Source organism: Neofelis nebulosa, chromosome 8 (assembly GCF_028018385.1).
Source record: "Neofelis nebulosa isolate mNeoNeb1 chromosome 8, mNeoNeb1.pri, whole genome shotgun sequence".
In the NCBI taxonomy this organism is placed as follows: Eukaryota; Metazoa; Chordata; class Mammalia; order Carnivora; family Felidae; genus Neofelis; species Neofelis nebulosa.
In genome coordinates, this window is record NC_080789.1 from 120,652,173 (window position 1) to 120,674,805 (window position 22,633).

Below are 22,633 nucleotides of genomic sequence, written 5' to 3' on the forward strand. Positions count from 1 at the left end.
AATTACCTCGGTAGTGTAAATTTGATTGTGCCACTCACTCCCCACTCAACAGTCCCCCAAGTCTTGCCAGGTTATCCATGTTCTCAGCATACTTTGGGCTTCTGAGGCAAAGTGGCCTAGAGCTTCTGTGGCTGCTCAATAGTGACCCTTGTCATTGACATAATGGCCCTTGAAGCTATTTGACCGCATTTGTCAGGCATCCCCTCCATGGATCCTATAAAGGCAGAACATAATTGAGAACCTGAGTTTAAGCTTCTAAAGAGTAGCACCCAACTGATCATGTGATTATTTTTATGTTTACCTTCAAAATAAATTTAGGAAAGAACAATATTCATTTCTTCTTTCCTGATTGACCAATAAAGCTTCCATTTAAAATGTCTGCACTAAATTTGTGCTTTCTAAGATTTCTCTCCTCTGGAACTGGGTTTTTATTATTAAGACATGATAAACATTTTCCCTTTCTGTTTTTCAGTAACATCCATTAAAAAATGTTGAGGAAGTACTGCATAATCAAGGATTCTGTATACTGACTTAAAAGATGGTGAAATAATAAACAGTGATATTCTATTATTTTTGTCATTTTCCAAATATATTTTCCTCACCTCTCTTCTCTCCCTTGGTGCCATACTCCCCATTCCTTCCTTAAAACCCGCCATATTTCTCTCCTACTTTCTGACAATGATGGGTGATAATGCCTTTTCAGGGTCATTGTTGCAGTTATAGTTCATATTTATTGTCATCTGGTAACTGATGGCATTTAGTTAAGTGTTCAGCACGGTGTAAATATATTCTTCATCTTACGTAAGTCCACACCGGGCTGGACTTGAGTTTTCATTCACCATTTGGCATTCTAAGATCGAGGTAACAGAAATGAGACTTCCTAAAACATGCTTCAAAATCAGAAATCCTTGATTTTGGTATCTACTTAATTACATATTAAGGTTTAAAGACAGATTTTAAAATACTAACCCTCTTGTCTGAGCTCACTGAGCAAAGAATATCTGTGTGTAAGTGGCAGGAGGAAAGCTAGCCCCAGAAGAGCCAATCTTAGGTGTATTAAGTGTAGCTGGATAAAGTTTTAAATGTGTAAATGAACCAGTGGGTGCAGAGGGACTTCTCAAACTATTACTTTTCCCCCAATGAAGCCTTTGCAAACAAACTTGCGTTTTTTGTCCACACCTGACTTAGTCATAGAGAAGAGGATTATATAGTTACCTGCATGGTTTTTAAATTTTCTAGCTGTTTAGATAGATAGCTGGAAAAGAAAGAAGTGGTTTTTTTTTTTTTATGTTTTATTTATTTTTGAGAGAGACAGTGCAAGCCAGGGAGGGGCAGAGAGAGAGAGAGGGAGACACAGAATCGGCAATAGGCTCCAGGCTCTGAGCTGTCAGCACAGAGCCCAATGCGGGGCTCGAACTCACAAACTATGAGATCATGACCTGAGCCGAAGTCAGACGCTTAACTGACTGAGCCACCCAGGCACCCCTAGAAAAGAAACAAGTTTTATATTATCTCCAGTAATTGAGGATTATCACCTAGGTCAAGTTCTAATTCCCTTGACGATGGCACAATGTTCCCCTTAATTGGAGAATTCACTAGGCATACTAGCAGACATACTAGTTAGTAGGCATACTAATATATACAATGATTTTTTTTAGTATATATAGTATTTACTTTCTTGACTATTTAGGAAATGATTACAGAGATATCCTTAAAAATAGTAGCAAGACTACACGTCAACTAAGCAACACGAATACTTGTTGAGTCCCGTAAGTAGTACGTATATTGTAGTTCTCCCTTTCCTGTGGTTTCGCTTTCTGTGGTTTCAGTTATCCGTGGTCAGCTGCGGTCCAGAAGCAGATGATCTTCCTTCTGACATATTGCCAGAAAGTCAGTAGTAGTCTGACACTACATTACCAAGTCCACACCATTCATGTCACTTCATCTCATCACGGAGGCATTTTATCATCTCGCATTATCAAAAGAACAAGGGTGAGGACAATACGGTAAGATATTTTGAAAAAGAGACCACATTCGCATAACTGTTATTACAGTCTCTTGTTTTAACTGTTCTATTTATTATTGGTTATTGTTGTTAATGTCCTACTGTGACTAATTTATAAATTAAATTTATCATAGAGGTATATGTATAGGAAAAAACATAGTATATACAAGGTTTGGTACTATATGTCGTTTCAAGTATCCACTGGGGGTCTTGGACTATATCCCTCATAGATAAGGGGAAGGGACTATTGCATATGCTCTAAATATCAAACAATGATCTCCTAGAATTCTATTTTCTGATGCCTATTTGAATATTATTCTCCGAATAGCTATTCTTTTTCTTCAACCTTTCTCAAAACTGATAAGATACAACTGGAAGTGAGTTGAACATTTTCAGCAAAACTTGAACAATTTAGCACAGATATTACTCCTTCTCCCGTCATGGGAAAACAGGTAATAGCTGTTAAACTTCACACTGAGAGTTTTAACTATTGTATTTCTGGTTGGTTAAAGACGCAAGATGTGGCTATAAAGCACATACTTCTGAAATGTATTTGGCCCAATTATAACAAGAATTGGTAGCTAATTTACATATTAATGTATCATCCATAAACATGTCTACAGAGTTCAAGTCAAAATTGATGAAGTGTTATATACCAATCTATTAAATGCTGTTTGATCATAACCCACCATATAGACATAAAAATTGAGGGGCACCTGGGTGGCTCAGTTGGTTGAGTGTCCGACTCGTGATTTCAGCTCAGGTCATGATCCCAAGCGTCATGGGATTGAGCCCTGTGTTGAGCTGTGTGCTAAGCATGGAGCCTGCTTAAGATTCTCCCTCTCTGTCTGTCTGTCTCTCATTCTCTCTCTCTCTCTCTCTCTCTCTCTCTCTCTCTCTCTCTCTCCCTTTCCCCCCTCCTCTGCTCTCTCTCTCAAATAAAAATTAAAAAATATATACAGACATAAAAATTGAATACTTATTTATTATCATTATATGTCTAGGTGTGGGGGTTTTTTGTTTAAATTTTTTTTTCAGTGAATCTTGGAAATCACTAGGCTTCCTGACTTCAGATATGAATGTCCTTTTATCAATTCTGGAATCTTCTCAGCCATTATCTTTTCAAATAATGCCTCTCCCAGTGTCCACATGGTTTCCTTCTGGACATCCAATGAGACTTAGGTTGGATCCTCTCACTCTCCTGTTTATATCTTTTAACCTCTCTTGTGTTTTCCATCACTTTATTTCTCAGTGCTGTATTATTAGGAATTTAAAAGTCTGTCTTGCCAAAGTTTACCAGTTCTTTCTTCATTGTATCTACATTGCCATTTAACAGATCCACTGAGTTTGTACCTTTAGTTATTACAATTTCCGTCTTTAGAAAATCTATTGTTCAAATATTAGAAGCTGCTGCTGTTAGCATCTTTTTTAAAAAATTATTTACTATTCTGAATCTAATAATTCTAATATTGGCAATTTAGGTAGACCTCGTTCTGTGATTTTTTTCCCTTGCTGGCTCTTTGTCATGGGCACTTGTTTCCCAACATAGTGAATTTTTATTGTGAGCTCACGTTTTGGACTTTTATCTGTGGTACTTCTCAGAGGCCTGGTTATAAAGCACATTCTTACTGAGAGGACTGTAATCTTCTGCCACCAGGCAGCCAGAGACACTGACAATCTAGGATGATTAAGTACTATTTTGGCTTTTTGGGGGGACAGGGGGCTTTTGGGTTTTCCCCCCATTCTACAATAACATGACTTTAAGCCCCAAGACTATGTGAGTGAAGACGTGAGGTTAGACATGCTCAGGATATTCTTTTCTTTTATTCTTCTCTACGCAGAGCTGAGGTTGAGTCTAGAGCTTTCTCTAAGGTGTCCCTCTACAGGGCAGGCATTCTTCCTTGTGTTATTCTCTAAAGATATTACCTTTGCTGCCTGCAGACGGTTCTCATATGATGGCCACTCTTCTTGGCATCAGGAGTCACTTTTCCCCTGAACGTATCTATTAAAATTCCCTAGACCACAAGGAATTCACAAAGACCACTATCCAAATGATGGTTCTAATTTTCAATTATTCCTTTGCATTGAAGCTTTCTTATTTTTTTTTCTGCCTCCCCCCCCCCCAGGGGAATTCCTTTAATTTACTGTCAAATCAAAAGATATATATGTTTTTAATTTTTTTAATGTTTATTTTTGAGAGGGGGGAAGGGCAGAGAGAGAGAGACACAGAATCTGAAGCACGTTCCGAGCTCCGAGCTGTCAGCAGAGCCCAACGCGGGGCTCGAACTTACAAACAGTGAGACCATGACCTGAGCCGAAGTCAGACGCTTAACCGACTCAGCCACCCAGGAACCCCATGATAGATATAATTTTTAAAACTCTAGTGTTTTTTTTGCTTTGGTCTCCTGGGAGGGTGTTCTCTGAATATCTATTAGGTACTTTCCCATTATTATTTGTTGACGATTCTTCTGGTTATAGCTACTTAAAAATCCTTGTGAAATAACTTTAATAAACAGGGCACACACAAAAAATAAAAGGGCACAAATAGAATAGATTTGAGGTTCTCCTAGTGTATTATCTTTAAATATTCAAGATGCTTCTTCATGAATCTCTAAGAATGTAAATAGAAGTTTCATCATAAAAAATTCACATTATGTTGTGTTAGAAATCGAAGTAACAAATTAGTCCTCACCTCCTGAGAAAGAAGTTCTTAATCAAAACCAGAAAACTCCCTTCTCAGGGATATATGAAGGATAGTCAAACAAACACTAACAAACTATAAAAAATAGCTATGTGATGCAAATATTAAATTACAAATAAGAACAGAAGGATGTTGAATGCTTCCAAATAGTTCCCATTTCTGAGACTTTCTTCAACTGGAGTCAGAAGAGTTACCCCCAGTGAAACGTGATAGGGTTTTGTGGATACCTGAAGCTCCCATTAAACATGGTAGGAAACATTTTAATTTTGATGATAATTCAGTTAAATGCCATGTTATATTAAATAAATAGTATGGTATGGGTTAGATTACCAGACTTGCATTATTTTAAATATAAAACTTTAAAAAAATTCATACTTGGTGTATTTTGTTTGCAACTACAGAAGGGGCATGAATATATTTGTTTCTGTTGGTAGGCAATGTTGAGAATACTCTGGCCTGGAGTTCTAAAGGAAAGTTCTAAGTTGATATATTTGTACCTTAATATTTTGCCCCTCTCTCTGCTCCCACTTTGACCCTTGAATGTTGCAGTGCCCCAGGCTTCTTAGACATGGGCCAATTCTCTTTTCTATACCCTGTGATTTCGTCCAGTCCCATGGCTTTAAATAGCATTTATAACTGGTGACCTACTTGTTCTTGGTAGCCTCCGCCTTGACTTAATCTGCAGACCCACACTTTTAATTTCCTATCTGACATCGTCTTTTGAATTCTTCATAGCTGGACCACATGCACCATCACAAACAGGCCTTTCAACTTTCTCAAATCCCAGAACCTGCTCCTGCCTTGCTGCCCGTTACTTGGTATCACTTTTCCTTGTTTAATTTTTGTTCTAGAACCCACATGAATGGGTAAACCCCATCGAGCCACAGCCTTCATAACCATGGTTGATTAGAGCCTAGTACTTGCTTCAACTTGCTCAGAGCCTAGAACAACACCTGACACATAGTAGGGGCCCAATAAATAATTGTTGAAGGAATGAAAAAATGAAAACCTTTTTCTCTTTTCAAATCATTACTAACAGACCTCTCCCCACTTCCTCTTTTTTCACCAGCTTTTTTTTTTTACTCCATCTGCTCTACTTTGTCATTTCCTAAACACAACGAGGAATGTTTCCTCCCTTGCCCCTCAATCTGGTAAACTTTCATTACTTGGGGAAAATAACCTGCTCTGCTTTTTCTTCTTTTAAAAATTTTTTTTAATGTTTATTTATTTTTGATAGAGAGATAGGGAGAACCAGGGAGGAGCAGAGAGAGAGGGAGACACATAATCTGAAACAGGCTCCAGGCTCTGAGCTGTCAGCACACAGTCCTATGTGGGGCTCAAACTCACGAACTGGGAGATCATGACCTGAGCTGAAGTCGGATGCTTAACCAACTGAGCCACCCAGGTGCCCCCTGCTCTGCCTCTTCCATGCACAAATTTGTATATAAAGCATTAGGAAAATTATATTTAGATATCCAGATAATCTGGATATCCCACCCATTGCAAAATCTTCCTCAAGGACAAGGACCATGTTTTACTTAACTTTTTTTTAACTTTTTAATATGTAGCACAATGACAGATACATAGTAGATGGTCAATGAGTTTTTGGGGGGTGGGTGGGGTGGTCAGCATAGTCATGGTACCAATTACATTTTCAGGAAGACAACCTAATCCCCAGGATCAAGTATTAAAATATTGGCTATGTTTAATTTATATTCAAATGTAACTTCTTAAGTTTATGAATTTAAAAATAATGAATATACAAATGATCAAAATACCAGTATAATATATATATATATATATATATATATATTCATAATACATATGATAAGCTGTCAGATGTAGATATGACATTCTGTAGTCTGAATAAATGATTGTTTAAAGCTGAATTTCCTTGAAAGTCTAGCTTGTGTACTGTATTTATAAGCATGAATTGTTATAAAACATAACAACAAAAAGAATCTGTACCCTTGACAGATTATATTCGACTGATGTTTCTTGTATATGAGAGGATTCTTCACCTATTTGTGGTGTTCTCTAGTTTATTTCGGTAATGTCATTGTACATGTTGGAAACATGGAAAATAAAACTAATCTGAACCCATCTGAGATTTTTTTCCCCTTGCAGAAAGGGGACAAAACCACAGAGGTAGAGTTTTTGACTTAATTTAAGACCCTAGAGATCATTAACTCAAGAAGCCATAATAGTTAACCTGGCACAACAGCATCATTAAGAAAAAGGTTTTTCTTTTGTCTAGATTTTCAAATTCCCAGACACTTATCCTGCCCTTATCTGGCCATGAGTTAAGAGGTTGGTATGATGTGATTATAAAAGAGGTAAGTAGCCTTCTAGGCAGCCAGACAGGTAGAGGCTAATGATAGTTTGCTCCTAAATGGGCAAGACCAATGAAACTATTGTTTAGAACATATACAGCATGTAATGATATATGGATATGATTTGTTTGCTTGGGAGAATGTTGATAATATCCCCAAATAAAAAAGTAAGCACATACTTGTTCACTGATACTCATTCTGATTAGTTTTCAAATGGTCCTGATCATTGTAAACAATCCAATAATATAGTATTTTGAAGATAAGGAAGCTCATTATACTTGAAAACGTAAAGTTGGAAACAACTACACAGCAAAGTGAAAATCCAAGCATGGGAATGAAAGTTTAAGTAGTTCAGGCAGTAAAATATTCTCATAAGGTTGGCAAAATCCCTCATTTGTGATCACATACAATCTCTTAAGCTCTTTATAGAGGGAACTTTTCATTGGCACACAGATGTCAATTTTGGAAGGTACTGAATAACACAAACTTTAGAAAAAATATTTGTACAAATAAAGTGTCTTACTTTAGCTTTCAGTCTAGTTAAAGGAGAAACAGAAAAACATCTCATGATTTTTTAAAACTTTACTGAGCTAAGAAATCTATTCCTGTATCAGGCCCATTAAGATAAGCAACCAAAAGCAGCACTGTGTTAGAAACATAACACCAGACACATTTGCAACTTTTCAGCATTAAAGGAGCCCTGATTGTCATTTAGTTACATAGATAAAATGTGACAAAGAACCAGCACAGCCAGTGATTTGTGACCACACTACTCAATGCCCAGTCATCTTGAACTTGGAATCAGCAAGCAACAACAGAGCAATAAGAGTGTAGGTAGCACAATACAAGGAATGCTGTGCTGTGTATCAGAGGTCATAGGAGCCCATGTCAAGGAAGTGAACATTTGAAGGGAAACCTGAAGGTGTTCTAGCAGTTTGTGCCTTTCTGCTTAAGATATGTGAAAGGAATGGGGTGCCTGGGTGGCTCAGTCGGTTGTGTCCAACTTCAGCTCAGGTCATGATCTCATGGTCCATGAGTTCCAGCCCCGCCTCAGGTTCTGTGCTGACAGCTCAGAGACTGGAGCCTGCTTCAGATTCTGTGTTTCCCTCTCTCTCTGCCCCTCCCCCACTTACTGTCTCTCAAAAATGAATAGATGTTTTATTTTTTTTTTAATTTTTAATGTTTTCTTTTATTTTTGAGACACAGAGAGAGACAGCGTGAGCGGGGAAGGGGCAGAGAGAGAGGGAGACATAGAACATGAAGCAGGCTCCAGGCTCTAAGCTGTCAGCATAGAGCCTGACACGGGGCTCGAACTCACAAGCCGTGAAATCATGACCTGAGCTGAAGTCGGATACTTAACCAACTGAGCCACCCAGGCGCCCCAGAATACATGTTTAAAAAAAAAAAGATATATGAAAGGATAAAAAGCACCAAGTTAGAAGACATTGGCTCAAAACTGCATACCTTTAGTCTTGATCAAAAGAAGTAACTAGACTTTTTCCATATATATCAAAAGAGAGAGATAAATTAGATGGCCTTTAAGTTTTTATTCTATAAAATTCTAAGACTGTGAATTCTTTTTCCTTAGTGGTCCAGGATTTTCTGATGCACATGCATTTAATTTTTGATCAGATTTGTGAGTTATTGACCTCTCCAGGCTAAGTGGACTATGTCAAAGTAACTGAAAATACAGAGATTAGTTCAGAGAAAACCCCAGATTAATTTAAAGAGGTGCTTTCATACTCCTTTTCCAACACATTGATTTTTTTAAATTTTTTTTAATATTTATTTATTTTTGAAGAAGAGAGATAGAGCATGAGTAGGGGAGGGACAGAGAGAGAGAGAGAGAGAGAGAGAGAGAGAGGGAGACACAGAATCTGAAGCAGGCTCAGGCTCTAAGCTATCAGCACAGAGTCCAATGCAGGGCTTGAACTCACAAACTGTGAGATCATGACCTGAGCTGAAGTCGGAAGCTTAACCGACTGAGCCACCCAGGCTCCCCAACACATTGATTTTTAACAGAATCAGGTAGGCAATATGAGAAATATGAGAATACCCGTTACTTATATTTCTTATTTCTCATCTATTACTAGGTACAAGACAAATATACATAAAATTAATAAGGAAAAGAAGGAGAACTCTAGAAGTAAATGTTAATTTTCAATACTCATACCTAGCTTAGACCATATGTAGTTGGAGGAAATGTCCCATTAAATACTGGTAAGCAGCATTAAGTATGTTTTTTAAATATAATTTACTGTCAAATTGGTTTCCATACAACACCCAGTGCTCATCCCAACAAGTGCCCCCCTCAATGCCCATCACCCACTTTCCCCTCTCCCCCACCCCCCTTCAGCCCTCAGTTTGTTCTCAGTATTTAAGAGTCTCTTATAGTTTGTCTCCTTCCCTCTCTATAACTTTCCTCCCCTCCCCTCCCCCATGGTCTTCTGTTAAGTTTCTCAGGATCCACATATGAGTGAAACATATGGTATCCACATATGAGTGAAAACATACCTCTGCCTGACTTATTTCACTTAGCAAAATACTCTCCAGTTCCAGCCACGTTGCTACAAATGGCCAGATTTCATTCTTTCTCATTGACAAGTAGTATTCCATTGTATATATAAACCACATCTTCTTAAGGGATACAGGAGTGCTGAGGCATAGGGGCACTTGTACCCCAATGTTGATAGTTCAACAATAGTCAAATTACGGAAAGAACCTAAATGTCCATCAACTGATGAATGGATAAAGAAATATGTTTTGTTTTTCTTTGTAAAACAAATGTCCAGGGTAAGCCATGTGACTTTTAGTAATAGGATGGAGAGAAACTTATTGGCCTATACAGATGTGTATGCGTGACTCTGGAATACCTGGTGTCAACGAGGAGCCAAAACTATGAACTTAATAGCTGTAAGCATAATCTACCACTTTTATGTTGAAGAAATACTATGCCCTTGACCTTAGCTCTCCTCAAAAAGGAATGGATTGGTCACAAAGGGCAGTCAGATACAGGAATGTACACGATCTGTACAAACCCACTGCTGCTTCTGGAAAATACTAGACAAAAGTGAAGGCCCCACCAGTGGGTATTGACTATTCCCTGGTATCATCAGTTTGTTACAAGGAAAAGCAGTATAGTGAGTGTACCTCTCACAGGCACCGCCTACCCATAGGCACAATCACCTTCCATACTACGTCACTGTGCAAGGGCCTAATGTCCCTGCGCTCGTCAGTAGCATCCGGAAAGAATCTGAGCCTCCTAGAGAGAAAACATACTTTTTGTGCTCCAGTTATTAATATTTTCCACTTATAGACAGGAACAACTGAGTTCCAGGTATCCACAGACAATCTCAATCAACACCTGGGATGGCAATCAGGTGCATGTGAGATTACATTTGTGCATAAAGAATAGCTCAGAGCATGCAGTCAGGGGTTTATTGCGGAGTTTCCCTGGTCTAGGTACATGGGTGATATTGTGAGAGAGTAAGTTTTTACCTTCCACAGCAACTGAAGATAAATAGAGACCCCACTGTGCTGAAGTCAGAGTGTGCACGCAGTACGTGTGCTCTTGAAAGCACTGGACAGACATTAAGTCATCAATCCTCACCACTACGTCCCCCATAAACCACGTATTATTATTCTTTAATGGTTAATGAAACTCAGTCAAGAAGGATAATGGCCTTGCTCAAGGCCACAGAGGGAGCCTGTGTTAGAAAAGAATTAGACTTGAGTGATTTTTGGCCTACAGGCTTGTACTTGGACCACCAGGTCAGGTGTAATGGAAGAGCCTTTCTCGAATTATATGCAGAGAATTGTGTGTGTGTGTGTGTGTGTGTGTGTGCACAGGCATGCTCAAGTCTGTAGGAGTGAGTGTACATATTGGAACAGCAAGGTCCTATTTTCAACGTATCCTTTAATTTCTAAACATGACAAAAATATTTACAGTATTGTGATACATTTATTCACTGAAATCTGTTCGCTTCCCTTTTCTTTTGTCTAAGAAACAGAAATCTGGGGCAACAAATAAAGAGGCTGAAACCAGAAGAGCACGCTCTGAACTACAGAATATCACCAGTTGTTTTTTTTGTTTTTTTTTTTAGGGACCAGACTGTCCAATCACAAGGTTTTAATTATATTAACTTTTTGGATAGACAAATTGTTTTTCTTTATAAAAAGGTGTTGTAGCAAGTGAAGTGTGCCAGTTCGGGAGTCCAAACTTCCAGAAGTAGAATTCTGGTTCCACCTTTTCCTGTCTGCATGATGTTGGGAAAATAACTGAAACTCCCTGTGTGAGTTTTCTCATGTAAAATAGGGATAGTATTACATCATAGGATTGCCGTGAGGATTATACAAGACAGTACATTCATAAGGTGCTCAGAAGTGTGTTGGGCATATAAGAAGAGCTTGTTAGAGCTCAGACATCATCACCTTACAAACATATAATATATGGAAACTATATTTGCAAACTAAGCTAGTGGTCAATGTTCATGTGCACTTCCTAAAAAAATGCTTTTTAAAAATTTAGAACAACAGTTAAGAGGCCAACTAAAATAATACATACATAACACATAAATAAATACAAAATAAATAAATACATAAAATCAGGACCAAATGATTTTGAGGAAATATACCTGAAACAGAATTCAGAAGAATACAGAACACTCAGCAAGAAAGGCCACATTCTCAACTGTTGACTTATAGTCTCATCCTGAATAAAACTGTTGGCACATATCAACACATAACGGCAACATTCACCTTTCATTTGTTGGGTTGTCATCATGAAGACAGTTCTTCATGGGTGAGAATTAGATATGAATGCTGCTATCCTAAAGCTTATTGATTACCAGTGTCTTTGGTTCTAAGGTACAATTTAGACCATTGACTCAGAACGGAAAGCATACCAATATTACAGGGATGTGGCTGCATCTTTAAACATGAGTATATGGTACTGTGAACTAGAGGCAAAGAAAGCACAAAGATATATTGCTTATAGACAGAATATAATACCATGTATTTTGGTCTCAAAATAATCAGAGTAAGAAAAGTTTCTTGGAAATTAAAAATACGTGGATGATCAAAATTAGACAGAAGAGTTGGAAGACAAGGTCAAGAAAATCTAGATAACATAAAAAGATGGCTAAAAAAATAAAGAAAAGATAGGATCAGAAAACTGATGTAGTAGGTTTGAAAGCCAACTCCGAGGAACACTGTAGTGAGAAAATCAGAGCGAATACAGAAGAAGAAATTATCAAAGAATTAACAAAAAGAATTCACAAGACTGAAGCCCATTGATTCTTTAAATTGAAAGAGCCCATCAAAGTATTCAGTCAAGATAAATGGGAAAGGCTCACACTTTAAGATACATCAGTGAAATTTCAGAACATCAAGGATGAGATGAATATCCACAAAACTTCAAGAGCGAGAGAAAAAGTCACCTACAAAGGAATGTGTGAACGTGTTAACAACATGGGACTTCTCCTCAACACTTCTAGATCCCAAAAGGTAATGGAGAAAGGCCTTTAAAGTTATGAGGGGAAATTATTTTCTGTCTAAAAATCAATGCGTGTCCCAACTATCACTGAGATGTGAAGAGAGAGTCCAGATAGTTGTTGGACATGTAAAAACTCAGAAAATTTATTTTCAACCTTGCTTTCCTTAGGAAGATTTGTTTCAGGCAAATGGAGAAGGAATCTGAGAGGGGCACCTGGGTGGCTCGGTCGGTTAAGCTCCCAACATCAGCTCAGGTCATGATCTCACGGTTCATGAGTTCAAGCCCTGCATGGGGTTCTGCACTGATGGTGTGGAGCCTGTTTTGGATTCTGTGTCTCCTTCCCCCTCTGCTCCTCCCCTGCTCATGCTCTCTCTCTCTCTCAATCTCTCTCTCTCAAATAAATAAATAAATAAATAAGCATTAAAAAAAAGAAATAATCTAAGAGAGACCTGTCCAAGTGTTGTACAAATCAGTCAGGAAAGAGTAGGGCAGAAGGATTGAGGGATACAGACAGAAGCACCAGGAAGAAAAGGGAGTTCTGGGAATGTGGTCATATCTATACCATCCTTGGGAGAATCTGAAGCACTGAGGAAGGACAGACTACAAGATAAATGGTTATAGCACACTTCTTTGGCTTAGCAATAAAAATATGAGGTCTCATTAGTTACAGTCTTTATTGATTTTCAACTTACAGAATTAACCTGTAGAGAAACCATGGAAGACTGAACTGTGTTAACCAAAAAAATAACCACTATTAACCTTTTTAGTATGGAAACAAAAGTGCAGTTGATAAATTTTAAGAGGGGGGCAACATGGAAAAGTGGTGAAGTGAATGTCACTGCATTAATTTAGGAAATCAACTAAAGAGACAAACGTCAAAAAATAAATGAAATGTACCAGAATATACTTCTCTAATAAACAAATTACACAAGGGGGGTGGGTAGGGAATGAGAGTCAGATACGTGAGAAACTACACAGACTAAATTAAACCCTGTGGACCCAAGGAAATAAGCATTCTAAAGAACTAACACTGAGATCTTAATGTGATGGGCTAGAACCTACACAAACTCAATACAAACCTTAGATGGCGAGACTGTTGTTTGGGTTTCTTGATCATAATGACAACCACTTTAAGTAAAAGCCTAACACAATACACAGCTATACTATAGAGTCTTAGTCCTGTTCTCCAACAATGAAAGGTTTCTATTGGTACTATGTGATATGATGTGTGGCTATGAAAAAAAGAATTCTGAGTAAAAAATAAATATATAAGGGGTGCCTGAATGACCAGTCAGTTAAGCATCTGACTCTTGACTTCAACTCAGGTCTTGATCTCAGGGTTGTGAGTTCAAGCCCTGAACTGGGCTCCACACTGGGCATGAAGCCTACTTAAAACAATATTTAAAATGTTAATGAAATAAAAGACATATTCTGATGAATGTTGTCTTTCAAAATGATGTAGTCCTGTTGCCAATTTCAAAAGTCTTGTGGTAGAACTCTCCTTTGGAACAGCCTGAATCCTCTCAGAGTGATGCACAGGAAACACCACCTTGTTATTTTATAATCTACTCCCAGTGTTTTGTTTGTTTGCTCGTTCGTTTGTTTTTTACAAAAAGATGCATTATCTATACTGACCTTGCAACTCAATAATCACCCTTGCTTTCAAGTGACTTTTAAGTAACCCCCAAAACAAATAGATTATCAAAAAAAAAACTATTTTCATACACTAAGTTTATTAAAAGATATCCTCACAGGTTACCAAAAGAAGATATTTTGAAAAATCTTTGGAATAGCATCTAGTCTTGGATTGTTTGTATAAAAACTCCCTCCCTGGGCATACCTTACTTAGACACAGATATGTAACCATTAAATGTCTGGATACTTTTCAAGTTGAGGTGGGTAAAATTCCTTTTTTAGAAGAAATTTTTTTTAGACTTTAACGCATATTATATATAACATCAAAGAGAAATCTCCCTTTAAGCAGCCAAAATTCACTCTATTCAGCAACTTTCATCAATACTTCCAAAGTCCTTCAGTGTTCACTATATGTGTCTTCAATGAAGTATTTCGGTCAATAAAATAGTTACCGTACAAGCATTTCATAGACATGGCTAAAGTAATAATAAACCAAGTTAGGAAAAAAATTAAAATTTTCCAGACAGAAATTTGCATCTTTGAAGCAGTACATGGTGCAAAAATGTATTACTGGATATTCATTTGTAATAGTTTTTAACAGAAGAGTGATCAGGATTAAAATTATAATGTGGTATGAACTTATTTTGTTCTATCAAATAAAAACTTCCAGTGATAAGAATGAGAATATTAAAACCATTTTTTATTTTACCTTAAAATCACAGAGTCAAAAATTACCTTTGTGATAGCTCAAAATGTAATTAAAAAAAATAACTATTATAAATGTTGCTTAGTGGTTGAATACGTAGTTCTTGGTATAATGGAGAAAATTGTTATTATATTTTAAGCGGTGGTTTCATGCTTTCTGTGAATATGTACCCTAAAATAATAGTTTGATTTGGTTACCACATTTCTCAATTCCAGGTCACGTACTCAACAATATCCTTGCTCACTTAAATGCTCCAGGTGACAATGGTAGCAGAGATCTTTATCATGCTTGGCAGGGAATCATGTCATTAGATTATCATTTCAGAAATACATTCATTTTTAAAAGAGACGGCAAAACATTAAGCATGCAAAAACTCTTTGGCCAGTGATGATGTGGTTTTAGGACCTGTCCCTTCTTTCTTTTCGTTTCTTTCCATATATATGAGGAATAAAAAAGAAACTTCATATGAATATAACTGGATTACGAGAAACTGTGAATCAACCAGGAATAAAGTCTGTCATCCTCAAAAAGAAGTGAAAACACTCAGTTTTTCTTTTATCCGTCCTTAATTAATGAAGGAAAGTTCTATTGCCTCCATCTTCCTAATTACTAATTATTTTAGCAACACCCTTGAGGATTTTAGAAAATGTCACACTCACACAAAGGGGCAAGTTTTCGAAACCATTAAAAGTCTCCTTCGTTTAAGTTGTCTGGCAGTATTATTAAGAAAGAAGTTTCTAAGCACAAGCTGACAAAAGCAGCCGATTTAAAACATTACCTTGGTGTGGAGAAGCCTTCCACTGAGCAGGAGCGGCTGCCGTTTGCACCTGCTGCTGTTTGACCAAATTCCCTTCACTTCCAGCTCTCAAAATCGTCTCACCTACACTGATTTTTTTTCTGTTTGCTGTTCAAATCGTCCCTTCTAGGTGATGGCAGCTTGGAAGCTGCGTTGGCAAAGAAAGGTCTGGCCAAGCGAGAAGGTCTGGACATTTTAAACAGCAGCAAAAACAACAATGAAAGGAACCAACCCCAGAATGTTACCTGCTGGGGCAGCGGATTCTATTCCTCTGAGCTTCACGTTCCAGCTGCCACAGTTACAGCCTAAAGTGCAGTTAGATGGAAAGTGCCGGGCTGCCACTTGGATTTCTTTTGAACAAAAGGCATCGTGCAGCCACGCAGCCCATTTACTAGACCTGTGGAATGTAAATGTGTGTTTCAGAGACCCTGGTGACAGTTTTGCGATGGTAAATGCTCCAACTCGGAGTGAACGGCAGATGCTGGAATATGAAATGCAGAACACACACACACACACACACACACACGGAACTTCCTGGCATGCACAGATGAGACACCGGACGGACAGCCTAGAAGTGGAAAATGAATGTAAATATTACCCCACCCACTCAGGTACAGTATACAGAAATGATCCAGATGTGCGGTTTATATTACTATGAAGTGCATACCACATTCGGTTTCCAGGCATTAGTTCAAGCAAATATTTCCTCGCCTTAGCACATTCCTATATTCTATTCCAAAAGTTGACCGTGTAACGAATGCCCACCTACATAATTACTTCTCCTGCTGTTTATAGAACATGCATAGCGCCGTGGAAAAGAAGGAAACAGAAGAATAGAATTTCCATACCCGTTTGGGCTGCTGTGGGGTACTTACTGATTGATAAGAAGTGTCGTGTGTCCTTGTGACATTGGACGTGTGTGTATGTTGTGTGAGTTGCATGCACGCATATGTGGCGAGGAGGCGTGCCGGGGGAAGAGATAGAAATTATTTTGCTTTTTAAAGAGCTTAGACTTTATTCTAATCAACGAATAAATACTTGTTATTACCAGGCTTTCTAAAAGACCAACAGTGATATAAAAATAAAGTGTGTTCAAGGGGTAATATTTTTTTAGGCTGAAAATATTGTTTCGACCAACTGAACACATAGCCCGTACCAGGAGCCCACAACCCCTTCCCCACCAAGGGTAACCAGTTTCCTCTTAGTTTCCCCCGTCAGTGATTTTTATGACTTGAGGTTAAGCTGTTTCCAACCTCAATTATTCTGTGTTCCCTTAGGGAGAGTCTCACCAGCTCTCTCTGAACTATAAAAAGGTTCTGTGAATATGTGATCATCCGACTCCACTCCAAGTGTAAATACCATGCCATTCCCCATTTATAGTTGATAAATGCACAGCTACTTAGCACTTTATCAGAGGCAGAATTATGCTCTGGAAAGAGTATAAAATTTTGGAATCAATTGGACGTGAAGTTACTTCGAACTTCTAAATTGGGCTCAGCCTTGGGCAAGTTTTTTCTCATCAACATGTGACAACTCCGCACCTTGTCTGGCACATGATAGCACTCAACGAATGTGAGTTTCTTTACCCTGTCCTTCCACAGACCGACAGTCAGCCACACTCTGTCTCAGAAGCTGGAATGATGGGTGCATTCCCGGTGCACCTTGGTGCTGCAGTTAGGTGGTGGTTTTTCCTAAGTTCTATCTGCTTTCCAACCTGCAGGATAGCCTTTAGGTGACTGAAAAGACGCAGATGACAACTGACATGCAACCGAGGATGTAAAGGCAACATGTACAATAAGGACAAGAAAGGTGCCACCGTAGACAAAAATCTATAGGCTGCTGCAGGGCCCCAGCTCTCCTTGCGACAGTGATGATGGTTAATAGCAATGCTTAACAGTTACTGTGTATTTATTATAAACCCAGACTGTGCTAAGTCATTTATCCCTCACAGTTACCCTGAGAAGTAGGTACAGGTACTATTATTATCCCATTTTACAGATGAATAAACTGAAGTACTCACTGGCCTAGAAACTCGCCCAAGATCTCACTTATAGTTAATACAGAAGCTGGGATTTGAACTCAGCTAATCTGTCCCCAGGGTTTGCTCTCTTCTCCAGAAATCAAAAAGTCTGGCTGCAAATCCACATTACGCACTGAGTGTGAATAGTCAGTGATCGTTCAGTCACAGAGGTACCTGGGAAAAGTGCTTCTGCCTCTCAGATGTCATGTGCCAGACCCCCACTGCACCGCAACCCTACATCTACAAGAGCCGGGAACAGGAGGCGTGTCTGAGTTTAGTGTCATGGGGATCATGACACTGAGTTTAGTGTCATGGGGATAAGCAGTTCCAACCTAGAACCACAACATCCCATGTTGGGGAGCAGATGGAGAGACTGGCAGTCTGGAGGGTGTGAGCGAGCACTTGCACATGGAACCCACAAGCCATGGATGTCAGTGAAAGAGCTTGACAATGGTACCATTACCCTCCTGAGGAGTACAGGTGGCTAAGCCTCAGCGTCTCCCAGGCCTCTTGGCCCTTTCCATCCCTGCCTCCTGATCTTGCTTTCTGGCCAGGTCTCAAGCAAAGAAGTTGGTAACATCCGTCTGCCTTCTAAACTCATCTTGCGCATACTCCTAGGAATAGATACCCCAATTTGTTCTGTAACCACAGAGAAGACACTTTACCCCCCAAGGCCAAATCACGTTGAAGAAGGTGTCGTGGTACCTGCTGTTTATTGTAACAATCAAGTGAGGTAATAAATATGAACGCACTTGGACAGTTGTAAAATGACACGTGAATTAAAGGTAGTGATTTGCATGGTGGTCAGTGACCACTTTTCTTACTTGTCCTGACTAAATAATGCTTTGGTATCCTAGCAAAATCTTCCACAGCTGTGATCAGCAAACTTCTTCTGTAAGGGGCCAGCCAGTAAGTATTTTCAGCTTTATGGGCCATATGATCCCTGTTGCAACTCTTCAACTTTGCTAAACGGAATGTGAAAGCAGCCACAAACAAAGCACAAACGATTGGGCAAGGCTGTGTTCCAATAAAACTTTATTTACAAAAATAGCTGCTCAGAGAAAGCTAACCATAGCTTGTTGATCCCTGCGCTATAGCAACTAATTAAACATTTGTGAATGAAAGTATCATTCTGATTCCTGTCTCCTTGACTAAAATTCCTGTCTCCTTGACTAAAACCTACCGTCTGGATTCTTTGCCTTCCTCTATGTCTAGATGAGTGCACTTCACCTTCTGGCTCCAAATATAGACGTGATCCTTTTCTCATATTACCTCACTCTACTATTTGAACCTAACATCACATTCTGGGACTTGAGGAGAGTCTCAGATGGACTTTATGAACAGCCAATATTGATTCTAACTTAATTGCAAAATACAGGAGGATAGGAGTAGCAACCACCTCTTTGGCTAGCTGGATTAGATCATGTTTTGCCATTTTTTGTACCAATATTAACCTATATAGATTGCCACATGGAGGGAGGCATAGTTAGAGCACAAGGGTAACCAAATCTGTGCTCTGAACGTTACTTGTAAAATTTTTCATGCTTCGCAGATTCAAGACAAAGGCTTGTAAGTTGAGATTCCTCAATTTCCTGGTTAAATGCTGCAAAGATTTCTTGGTTTAACAACTCTAATTTCTAAGAATCCTTTAAAAGGCATTTCTTATGAGTCCAATAAAAGTTGCTTTTACACCATGATGTCACCCATCTGCACTTCTAGATTGTAAAAGAGTCTCAAAATTATATGATTGTCAATGCCAAGAAGAATTTCTGTGGTTTTTATTGCAAAACACTCCCATACATAGAAGACTGAATGACTTATCTGAAACAACGGTAGATTTGGAAACAGTTTTAAAAAGTTGTACAAAAAACGTGTGAGACAGCCAGGTTGTGTGACGGAGGCTGGAATTTTGTAGTCACAGAAGGTTTCCATGTTCTATTTTAAGAATTATATCAGCTCTAAGTGCAAGTTAAAATTTCATATTTAAGAGTAGAATCCTGAAGTAAAGAGAATCCATTTCTTATTAGGCTGGCCTTCAGTGATAGTATTGAAGGTCTAACTTAAAAAGCAGAACAACTCGAAAACACTGGACAATCTAAAAGCCATTCTTCTGACTAACTTAGTAATAATGGTGTGTTCAGATTTACCTGCAGAGTTTTAAATACCTGTGATTCTAATTAGTGCCTTTTACTCACTCCAAACTGCAAATGAGGTGATGCTGATAGCAGACTTCCCCCACCCCCTTCCTTTTAAAAGAATCCTAATTAGACCTACATAGTTCTGTGAAGGAAAACAACAGAGAAAACTGAAGACTTCTGGGAGGGAAGCAACATCACAATGATTACTAGACAAGGGGATGAGCTTATGAATTCTCTTGCTGTAACTTAAAAAGGTGACAGAGCTTCATTTATATAATTTCAAATTATCTTGCTCAGGTTCTTAATTCGTATAAACCATCCACCATATTGAATTTTCAAGGTTAATAAAAGCCAAACTTTAAAATAGAAAAAAAGTAAGAAAAGGCTATTTCAGAACTCTGAGGCACCTGTGTAATTATGACATGACATTTAGCTCAATAGACATGTGATGCTTTTCTGAGATCCCTTTCTGGTTCCCACAGGCTTTGAGTTAGTGGCAGGAGGGGGGGGGGGGTAAAAACTAACCATGATGTGAAAGAGCCAAATTGGGTCAAGCTAACAGTGTGCTAAACCTTCTGGGGAAATTCTACATGTTCAATTAACTTTTTAAAAAGTTTGTTAATAATATTTCATCAAAATATAGAGATAAAATAACATGGTAGGGTTCTGTTCAATTAACTTTTGATAAAGGATGAGTTAAGAGAAAGTGTGTCCACTCAACATGGTGAAGGTCATATGATCCACCCACAAAGGCAGCACAAATGTTGGTTTCAAAAGCGTTTAAAGAATACATTTCCTTTTTCTCTTTGTTAAAACCACAGTGAATTTACACAAAATTTATACAAAAAGGTAGTGAAATTATTATTATATTCAAAATTTTCTTTGAATATGAGATCACACAGCTTGAAAAATTAAAGGCTCTAAGCAAATAAAAAAGATGCAACATCACTAATCATTAGGAAAATGTAAATCAAAACCACCGCAGTGAGAAACCACCTCACAACCCATTAGGATAATTATGATAAGCAGAAACAAAAACAAAACAAAATCAGAAAATACTAAGTATCGGCAAAGACGTAGAGAAACTGAAATCTTTGTGCCCTCTTGGTGGGAATACAAAATCTTGCAGCCAACTGTGCCATATGGTGTTGGTGGTTCCTCAAAGTATTAAACATAGATTTACCAGGGGCGCCTGGGTGGCTCAGTCGGTTAAGCGTCCGACTTCTGCTCAGGTCATGATCTCACGGTCTGTGAGTTCAAGCCCCGCGTCGGGCTCTGGGCTGACTGCTCAGAGCCTGGAGCCTGTTTCAGATTCTGTGTCTCCCTCTCTCTCTGACCCTCCCCCGTTCATGCTCTGTCTTTCTCTGTCTCAAAAATAAATAAATGTTAAAAAAAATTAAAAAAAAATAAAATAAACATAGATTTACCATATGATTCAGCAATTCCATTTCTGAGGATATACCCAAAAGAAATGAAAGCAGGAACTTGAGCAGATACCTGCACACACAGGTTCACAGCAATTTATTATTCACAGTAGCCAAAAGGTGGAAGCGACCCAAGTGTTCAGTGATAGATGAATGGGTAAACAAAATGTGGCGTATGTGTATAATAATAATGGAATATTCCTCAGCCTTTACAAAGGAGGGAAATATCTGACATACACTATAACATGACTGAACCTTGAGGATATTCTGCTAAGTAAAATAAGCAGTCAGAAATGGGCAAATATTACACGATCCCACTTACATGAGGTACCAAGAGTAGTCAAATACACAGAGAAAGAAAGAGCACTGGGGCTGGAGGAAGGGTGGGATGGAGGTGAGAATTTAATGAGTGAAGAGTTTCAGCAGAGGAAGTGAAAAAGTTCTGCAGATGGCTGGTGGTGATAGTTCCACAAGAATGTGAATGCATTTTAATGCCACAGAATTATACATCTGAAAATGGTCAGAATGGTAAATTTAATATTATGTATATTTTCTTGCAAGAAAAAGAATTCAAATTCATATTGGTAACAGTGGATACTTTATTTTCCCCTTGTGAACCTAGGGTTAGATGTTGGTTTACCTTCTCCTTCTCTCCAACATTCTGTAGCTTGGGCAATGCAAAAAAAAAAAAAAAAAAAATTTCCACAAGCTAGATTTAAGGAGATGTCCAGAGTCCTTCTGCTACTAGAGGAGAGATGTGATTTTGTCACTGCGGCCTAACCACGGCTGCCTAGTAGACCCGACATGACTCCTTGTGCTGTCACATCAGCTACATTGCAAAGCAGATGATACACAACCCTTGTAAGGGAATTTAATTACATTCTCTCTCCCCAACAGTCTTAAAAGATGAATGCAAGCTATCATTCTAATAGCGATGAGCAAGAAAGGCTAGAGATGGATTCATCTCAAAAAGACTATGAAGCTACCTTTCCGGAACTTGTTTCCTGGCTCTTTGGTTCTCTGGCATAGACTTTTCACTTTCCCTGAAGAGCATCTCTTTTTCTTTGAAAGGCACAGCAAACTCTCCTCAAAATGGGGAACGAATTTCCCCCCACGGCTTCAGAATCCTTCTTAGCCTATCCCTTGTTCCCTATTTTCAAAATTTGCAGGGAATTATTTAATAGAAGTTCCTGTTGAAGAGTGTTCCGTTTTTTCTAAAGACCCATTGCACATCCTCTACTTGTTTTTATGAAGCAAAAGTTCACACCAGACTCTGAATACTCTTTAGAGTGAATGAAAGGAAGAATTTACTCCATGCTGAGCGAGAACAGTCTATAACCTTCATATCTCTGCAGACTCATGTTCTCAAACAAGGCAATAT

The 22,633-nt window shown here is 38.4% G+C and overlaps 1 long non-coding RNA gene across 1 annotated transcript; it reads left to right on the forward strand.

Moving 5' to 3' along the window:
• The first annotated feature begins 472 nt into the window (after positions 1-472).
• Positions 473-16,069, forward strand: LOC131483498 (uncharacterized). Its single transcript, XR_009247723.1, has 3 exons — positions 473-541; positions 1,830-1,992; positions 15,801-16,069. It is a non-coding gene; the product is annotated as an uncharacterized LOC131483498 (long non-coding RNA).
• The last annotated feature ends 6,564 nt before the right edge of the window (positions 16,070-22,633 follow it).